Genomic DNA, 9,485 nt, shown 5'->3' with positions numbered 1-9,485 from the left:
GTGACACCCCACCTGAGCCTGGAACCAGAGTGGTGGCAGCATCAGGTAACACCCCACCTGAGCCTGGAACCAGAGTGGTGGCAGCATCAGGTGACACCCCACCTGAGCCGTGACAGCCGGTAGCTCACAAAGTAGAACTTTTGCTCACAGGACTCCAGAGCTTAGAGGGACCATTGCTTCCAATATAGATAAAACATTAAAAAATAGAATTCATCAAAATGCGTAACACCAGAATTTCAAATCACAATTTAGGACTGCTTTAGTCAAACACGGTCCTCAGTAAAACTGTCTCCAGCTGCCCCTGAAGGATCGGAAATAAAAATTATTGACAACATCCCATGTGACATGACATCACTTCACTCTAGGAATCACTGGAAACTCTATGGTAAAACCTAGCATGAAGACACTTCTGTCTCCCCTGGAAGTGAAGTCACATTGCACATGATGACAGCACCACCGTGTCCTTCCCCCCTCCCCGCTGGGTGTCACCATTGGTTGGCAACTGCAGCTGTATTAGAATAGTTCAGGAGGGTGTTTTGTAAAAGGAAAGGAAATGCTGATTTGCATTGGACATATTATGACTTTGCTGCACATAATCCCCTGCAGTCGTTTCGTTGTTTTCTTTGGAAGTAATACCATTTTTCTGCATTGTATCAGCACTCTGTATCACACCTGATACGCTATGCTTGTTCAGGTTTTGGTGATCCTAGCTCAAGTATATTGTTCATTTGACGCCTCCTCAATATTATATCAAACTACACCAAGAACATCAGAAGAGCCCTGTTGGATCTGACCAATGAGGGTCCATCTAGTCCAGCATCTTGTCTCACACATAGTGGTCAACCAGTTCCTCTGGAGGGCCCACAACAGGGCATAGAGATGGAGGCCTTCATAAGATCATGAGAGGGGCCCTGCTGGATCAGACCAGTGAGGGTCCCTCTAGTCCAGCATCCTGTCTCTCACACAGCTGCCAACCAGTTCCTCTGGAGGGCCAACAACAGGGCATAGAGATGGAGGCCTTCATAAGATCATGAGAGGGGCCCTGCTGGATCAGACCAGTGAGGGTCCCTCTAGTCCATCATCCTGTCAAAGAAGAAGAAGAGGAGGAGATTAGATTTATACCCCACCCTTCACTATCCAAAGGAGTCTCAGAGCGGCTTACGATCTCCAGTGGCCAACCAGTTCCTCTGGACGACCAGCAACAGGGCACAGAGGCCGCGGCCTTCCCCTGATAAGAAGAGCCCTGCTGGATCAGACCAGTGATCCATTTAGTCCAGCATCCTGTCTCACACACGGGCCAACCATTTCCTCTGGAGAGCCAACAACAGTGCACAGAGGCCAAGGCCTTCATAAGAACATCAGAAGAGCCCTGCTGTACTTACATAGAGTTAACATAGCAAGAATAGTTAAGAGCCGGGACTGTCATGTTATACTTATAAATTGTACTTTTCCAATGTTTCCAATTATTTTCTTGTTGTAACCTATATCTCCCTGTTATGGCTGTGTTTTATTGAGCTTTGTGCATTGTAAAAGAGTACAAAATAAAATATTAAAAGTCAAAAAAAAAAAAAAAAAAAGAGCCCTGCTGGATCAGACTAATGGTCCATCTAGTCTAGCATCCTGTCTCACCCAGTGGCCAACCAGTTCCTCTGGAGAGCGAACAACAGGGCACAGAGGCCAAGGACTTCATAAGAACATCAGAAGAGCCCTGCTGGATCAGACTAATGGGTATTTATTAGATGGATTGTTACCAACTTATTCCCTTCTGGCTTTGAGTCTCAGGAAAAAAGGAGGACTATAAAGACAGGACATAAAAATAAATCAAATGAAACAAATATGCTGAGCACTGAGCACTTGCCAGCATTCTCATGTGGAAGTGCCCCTGTGCGCAGTTGCCAGACAGTAAAATTAGTTCAATTCTCCCAGCCTTGACACGCATGAAGTTGACTTATACTTGACTTACCAAGGCCAGGGTTGTCTCCTCAAGGGAGGTGGTAGTTCCAGTCTATTCTGCTACAGTCAGGCCTCACCTGGAGTCCTGTGTCCAGTTTTGGGCACCACATTTTAGGAAGGATGCTGACAAGCTCGAGCGTGTCCAGAAGAGGGCAACCAGGATGGTGAGAGGGTTGGAATCCAAGTCTTATGAGGAAAGGCTGAAGGAGTTGGGCTTGTTTAGCCTGGGAAAGAGAAGGCTTAGAGGGGACATGATTGCAGTCTTCAAGTATTTGAAGGGCTGTCATGTAGAAGATGGAGCAGATCTATTCTCTCTTGCTCCGGATTGCAAGACTAGATCTACTGGGTGGGAATTACAAGGGAGTCGATACCGGCTAAATATCGGGAGAAACTTCCTAACTGTAAGAGTGGTTGAGCAGTGGAACAGTCTGCCTCGGGAGGTGGTGGATGCTCCTTCGCTGGATGTTTTCAAGCGGAGGCTGGACGACCATCTTCTGGGTATGTTGCAAGGCTATCTTTTGGCTGTGCACCTGCAGAGTGCAGGGGGTTGGACTAGATGACCTGCAAGGTACCTTCCAGCTCTAACATTCTACGATTCTGTGGTTCTATCCTTTGATCGGCGGTGGCTCTCCCAGTTCTCCACAAGACGGTGAGCCATGGCTTCAACCTTGATGGGTCAGCAGGAGTCCTGGGAATTCTCTGTTAAAGGTCCTCTCATACACGCCCAAAGAGAACTATCATGTCCCGGAGAAGGGGAATGACTTTTTAAATCCAGACTCCATTTCTGCCAAACGTTCGTGCCACTTTCTCTGAGCTAAAGGTCCAGCCATCTCCATATCCTCTCCTGGGGCCGAGCCGGGACGTCATCGCCCGTAATAGATCACTCTGCGTTAACGTGGCTAATACTTTTCAAACATTAATTACCTGGTTAAGCTAATAAATGACTTTTTAAGAAAGGCAGTTAAGGAAAACCAGTCATGGCAGCTCAGAATAAAGATGAAGTAGCTGTCAGGGCCGTCTCTTTAGAAGGGCCTTTTTTAATCCGTGGGTTACCGGAGACTCCAGCCGCCCCAGAGTTGACTGCGGTCCTTGAATGAAATTAAATAGGCCTACAGTTTGCAGAGCTCGTTAAAAAGAGGGAGGAGGGAGGACAGAATACTAATCTCTCTGGCCAGAGCTTTCGTCCATGGGAGCTGTGGTACTGAGGGACCCCAGTTCCCAGGGGTCATTTCCTGCGGGAGCGCACAGGAGCGGAGCTCCGGCAGTAAGGAGTCCAGGGGGCGGGCACATGCAACAAGCTCCACCCCCTGCTCCCAGCAGCCCTCAGCTGGGCCACGAGGAGGCAAGAAGCAACCTTGTTGCAGAGCTCCCCCGGCCCGCCTTCAGGTACAAACTCTCCCTCCTCTGTGAGAGCAGATCTTTGCGTTCCCCCCCCATAGCTAGCAATCCAAAACAGTCCAGTGGCACCTTTAAGACCAAGTTTGATTCAGGTACAAGCTCTCCCTCCTCTGCGAGGACAGATCTGCATATTCCCCCCCCCAATAGCTAGCAATCCAAAACAGTCCAGTGGAGCCTGAGCGGTGGGTGTTGCCTTCTGACACACTTCCTGTGATGTCAGGGGGCGTGGCATATGCAAATAAGTTATGCTAATAAATTACGCTAATGAGCTCCTGAACGTCTTTTTCTACGAAATGACCCCTGCCAGTTCCTATGGCCCATGAAGACCCTCATATGCCTGCCTTCCAGCGGAGATGGATTTCTCTCAGCCTGACTACTGGAGGTCCTTTTACCTGGAGATTGTACCCGGGATTGAACTGCATGGCTTGTCATGGCATGGTCGCCCCCTTCTACAGTGCCATTCTCCAAAACATGTACATAAAGCAGAAGCTCCCTTTCTGGTCTGCCCTGCTCCCCAAGTCCACATCCAACTTGCTGGTGAACCTAGGCCTGGAGCTGCCATTAATAGTTGCTGCTAGGGATGCCAACCTCCAGGTGGGGCCTGGGGAGTTACACCTCATCTCCAGACTACAGAGATCAGTTCCCCCAGAGGAAATGGATGCTTTGAAGGGTGGGCTCCATGGCACTGTATCCCTCTGAGGTGTCCCCGCCCTCCCCAGGCTCCATCCCCAAATCTCCAGGAGTTTCCCAACCTGGATCTGGCAACCCTACCCACCCCCAATCCCTTGCCGGTGGCTGCGTGGGGGGGGGGCACACCTGGAAACCCTAATTGATACTTATATACAGTATATCAGGGGTGTCAAACATGTGGCCCGGGGGCTGGAGCAAGCTCCCAGAGAGCGTCCATCAGGCCCGCAGTGGAACTGGCCCTCTCCTGCTTCCAGCTCTGCTGCTGCCGCTGCATCATATCTCGCTTCGCCAGACTCTCTCAATCACTCAGCCATTTCATGTTTTAACCCGGGGTCCTAGACTCAGAACTCTGAGCATGAGATTTCTGTGGTGAATGTCAATACATCAAAAGTAGGTTTGCAGCTTACAGAGCTAACGTTTTAAGCATGGTTTTATTTTAAGTAAAAAAAAAACCCTTTGTGTTTGTGTCCTTTATAAAGTTTATTTCTCCGCTACCTATCATGACATTTTATGACACATGTGGCCCGGCCCAACAAGGTCTCATTTATGTCAGATCCGGCCCGCATAACAAATGAGTTCGACACCCCTGCAGTATATGAACATTACAGAATTTCTCACTGCCTCAAGTACCTGATAACTCAGGTCTAGTTATCAGGGGGAAATTTCTGTTTTCATATGACCAGGGGTCATTTCGTAGAAAAAGAGGTGCAGGAGCTCATTAAAATAACTTATTAGCATAACTTATTTGCATATGCCACACACCCTGACATCACTGGAAGAGTGTCAGAAGGCAACACCCACTGCTCAGGCTCCACTGGACTGTTTTGGATTGCTAGCTATGGGGGGGGGGACGCGCAGATCTGCCCTCACAGAGGAGGGAGAGCTTGTACCTGAAGGCGGGCTGGAGGGGGGGCTCTGCAACTTACCTGGCTGCTTCTTGCGCCTTGTGGCCCAACTGAGGGCTGCTGGGAGCGGGGGGTGGGGCTTGTTGCATGTGCCCGCCCCCTGGGCTCCTTACTGTCAGAGCTTCGCTCCTGTGCGCTCCCACAGGAAATGACCCCTGCATATGACATATTTGTTAGTTGAGCAGAGTTACCACGTGCATTTAGTGTGAAAGTTATCAGCTTGCCACTTAAAGAACCCACCTTCAGGACAGGCAGGATATAAATGCAAACAATAAATAAATAAAAATTTACCAGTTTTGGCAGAGATTCTATGATGTATATTTGGATCCAGATATACCTGAAAAATACTAGTAAGGTTTTCTTTTGGTATATTTTCAGATCTGCATGGATAGCCCTACTAGGGAAAGCACGATTTGGAGAGGGAAGGGACCCCAGCCGGGCATAGTGTCATAAAGTCCGTCCTCCAAGGCAGCCATTTTCTCTGTAATTTGGAGATCAGTTGGAATTCAGGGAGATCATAGAATCACAGAATTGGAAGGTCGTCTAGTCCAACCCCCCGCACAATGCAGGAAATTCACAAATACCTCACCCACACACACATACCCAGTAACCCTTGCTCCATGCCCAGAAGATGGCAAAAAAAAGAGAAAAACCCTCCAGGATCCCTGGCTAAACTGGCCTGGAGAAAAATTGCTTCCTGACCCCAGTGTGGCAACTGGCATTTCCTTGGGCATTTAAGAAAGGGCCACGAGAACTAAGCACTGAGGCAACCCTTCTTGCCCTCCCTCTCAGGATCTGTCTAAGTTCACAGGATCAGCATTGCTATCAGATGGCCATCTAGCCTCTGCTTAAAGACCTCCAAAGAAGGAGAGCACACCACCCTGGTTTGACCTTCTGGGGCAAGAGAAAACTCCTCCGCACCACCCTCTCTATGGCAGCCCTTCAAGTACTTGAAGATGGCGATCACCTCTCAGTCGTCTCCTCTCCAGGCTAAACATACCCAGCTCCTCCAACCTTTCCTCATAGGACTTGGTCTCCAGACCCCTCACCATCTTCCTTGCCCTCCTCTGGACACATTCCATCTTGTCTATATCCTTCTTAAATTGTGGTGCCCAAAACTGAACAGGATACTCTAGGTGAGGTCTAACCCGAGCAGAGTAAAGCAATACCATTGCTTCACGTGATCTGGACACTGTACTTCTGTTGATACAGTCCCAAATGGCATTTGCCTTTTTTAGCTATGACATCACACTGCTGACGTGTCTAATGTATGGTCTACTAAGACCCCTAGATCCAGGGGTCATTTCGTAGAAAAAGAGCTAGGGGAACTCATTAGCATAACTCATTAGCATATGCCACACCCCCTGACATCAGGGGCCCGGCGGTGGACCTGCAAGGCTGGCGGGAGTGCGAGGAAGCCCCGCCAAGGCCCTCCCTGGCCCCAGGCAGGCAGGGGTGGGGAGAGGCGGGGAGGAAGCAACTTACCCTCCCTCTTCTCTTGCCTCCTCCTGGCTGAATGAGGGCCGGAAGCGGGGCGGCCGGAAGCAGGGGGCGGGGCTTCGACGTGTGCCCCGCCCCCCGCACCTCACCCAGGGGAACTGCGATCCCCCGCACCCCCCCTAACTGACCTCTGCCTAGATCCCTTTCGCACATACTACTGCCAAGACGAGTCTCTCTCATTCTATAATTATGCATTTAATTTTTCCTACCTAAACACAGAACTTTACATTTATCCCTATTAAAATTCATTTTATTTGTTTTAGCCCAGTTTTCCAGCCTCTCAGGATCATCCTGTATCCTGACTCTGTCTTTTACTGTATTTGCTACCCCTCCCAATTTAGTATCATTTGCAATTTTGTATCATCTGCAAATTTAGTAAGTTTGCAACCCCTGAGCCAGACCAATTCCAGCTGCAGAAAGGGTAGTCATGGTGGTGATTTTTGAGTGCAGGGCCCAAGTTTTTCCCCATCTGAAGCTTCATTTCCAGCTACAGCCATATTTGTAGCCTTCAGGAAATGTGAAGAATTTAACCACGTTGTAAGATGAAGACAGCCACAGTAATCATTCCCACCCGTCCAATTCTGTGTACATCTAAAGACACAATTTCAAGCATCCAGTTTCCTGTTTGGTTTATTCTGCTCCTCTCAGCCTTAGACGAAGAGGACCCCTCCCCTTTTGCTTTCCCCTTGTAGCCACACCTTGTTTCCAGCAGGTCAGCTTTCAGATGTCCAACCTCTCTTCTAGGGTACAGATACCTCTGCCTCTTCAGTCTCCCACAGTTCCACAAACAGCTCACAAGTTACTGGACAGGTTGGCACTTTGTTTTTGCTCGCCATTCCAACCCAAAGACCCCACTTCTCTTTCAGGTTATTAAATGTTATTCCCCCCACCCAAATTCTAACATGGGCCTGGGTCAGGAATTTCTATGTGGTCTACTTCTGGCAGCTGAAGTATGTTCGCGTCCTCTCTGGGCATCTGAAAAGAGGACTCGTCTGTCTGTTGACCCTGCGATGCCACCTGCTTGCCTGTCTTTGTGTTAACCCAGAGTCCTTCCTCTCTTGAAACAGTGCTGTATATTGGCTCCGATTTCGTGTCTGATTCCACAGCTGCTATGCTTTGAAGAGTTGCCTCACTCAGGTGGTTGCTTAGAACTTTCTCAATCTCATCCGGACCCTGGAATTCCTCCTCTTTGGGTTGCTCTGGGCTCTCATCTTTCTGAATGCTATGGTGTGACTCTTGACCTGCAATGTGTTGGCTACTGCGGCGTGACCCTTGACCTGGGGCTTCCTCCTGGCTACTACGGCGTGGCCCTTGAGTTGAGGCTTCCTGGCTACTGCGGCGTGACCCTTGACCTGGGGCTTCCTCCTGGCTACTACGGTGTGACCCTTGACCTTGCTGACTGATGACATGGTCTGATGCTTGTCTTGAGGCTTGCTGGCTGCCACGGCGTGATTCTTGATGTGAGGCTTCCTGGCTGCCATGATGTGATTCTTGGCTTACTGGTGGCTGGTCGTCCTCAGCCTTTTCATCGACAATGGCACTGCTTCGACGGGTTTCTTCAGCCTCTGGTCTTGCTCCTGCAGCATCTGCCCCAAGTCCAGGTGGTTCTGGAGCCACTCTTGGGTCTCCATAGCTTTTCGGTGCTTTTCTATTAACTTTCCGAACTGACGTCACGCTAGTTTGCAAACTATGACTTATCAAAAACCTGCCAGTTTTTCGATTCAGCCAGATGCCCTCTTCGAGAGAAATGACACTGTATGTTTGCAGCGCTATTTCCTCTGTCTTTCTAGTGACCATCTCCCGGCTTTTGGACTGACCGTTTTCTTCAGCCACAGACAGCCGGTGACCTGGCTGGGACCCCTGGCCTGATTCCTGGAAGGCTTGCATCTCTTGCTGTTGACTACCCCTTCGGGACTCTTGAACCTCTGCCTGTTGACTGCTCTTTCGAGATCTTGGCTGGCTTTCCGGGACTCTTGTGCTTCTGGATGTTGGCTGCTCTTTCTGGACCCTGGTGCCTCCTGGTCTTGGCTGGCTTTCCGGGACTCTTGTGCTTCTGGATGTTGGCTGCTCTTTCTGGACCCTGGTGCCTCCTGGTCTTGGCTGGCTTTCCGGGACTCTTGTGCTTCTGGATGTTGGCTGCTCTTTCTGGACCCTGGTGCCTCCTGGTCTTGGCTGGCTTTCCGGGACTCTTGTGCTTCTGGATGTTGGCTGCTCTTTCTGGACCCTGGTGCCTCCTGGTCTTGGCTGGCTTTCCGGGACTCTTGTGCTTCTGGATGTTGGCTGCTCTTTCTGGACCCTGGTGCCTCCTGGTCTTGGCTGGCTTTCCGGGACTCTTGTGCTTCTGGATGTTGGCTGCTCTTTCTGGACCCTGGTGCCTCCTGGTCTTGGCTGGCTTTCCGGGACTCTTGTGCTTCTGGATGTTGGCTGCTCTTTCTGGACCCTGGTGCCTCCTGGTCTTGGCTGGCTTTCCGGGACTCTTGTGCTTCTGGATGTTGGCTGCTCTTTCTGGACCCTGGTGCCTCCTGGTCTTGGCTGGCTTTCCGGGACTCTTGTGCTTCTGGATGTTGGCTGCTCTTTCTGGACCCTGGTGCCTCCTGGTCTTGGCTGGCTTTCCGGGACTCTTGTGCTTCTGGATGTTGGCTGCTCTTTCTGGACCCTGGTGCCTCCTGGTCTTGGCTGGCTTTCCGGGACTCTTGTGCTTCTGGATGTTGGCTGCTCTTTCTGGACCCTGGTGCCTCCTGGTCTTGGCTGGCTTTCCGGGACTCTTGTGCTTCTGGCTGTTGACTGCTCTTTCTGGACTCCTGTTTGGAAGGTTCCTGCACTTTTGCTTCCATTTCATCACCCTCTTGCTTCTCGCTCTCTTCTGCCTTCGTTCCCTCCCCTTCACTCTTCAGTTCCTTCCTTTCTCTTTCAGCATTTGGTTTATCACCCACATGGTGTGGAGCCTTTCCATATACTTTTTCTAGATAGTTTATGAGCAGGCTATCTGTAGTCTGTTGACTACTAGATCTCAGTACAGTGCCAGTTCGTCCATCCACC

The sequence above is a fragment of the Gekko japonicus genome, unplaced genomic scaffold (genome assembly GCF_001447785.1).
Source record: "Gekko japonicus isolate JY-2015 unplaced genomic scaffold, Gekko_japonicus_V1.1 scaffold1836, whole genome shotgun sequence".
In the NCBI taxonomy this organism is placed as follows: Eukaryota; Metazoa; Chordata; class Lepidosauria; order Squamata; family Gekkonidae; genus Gekko; species Gekko japonicus.
The sequence above is the reverse complement of the archived record's forward strand: the minus strand, read 5'-3'. Positions refer to the sequence as shown.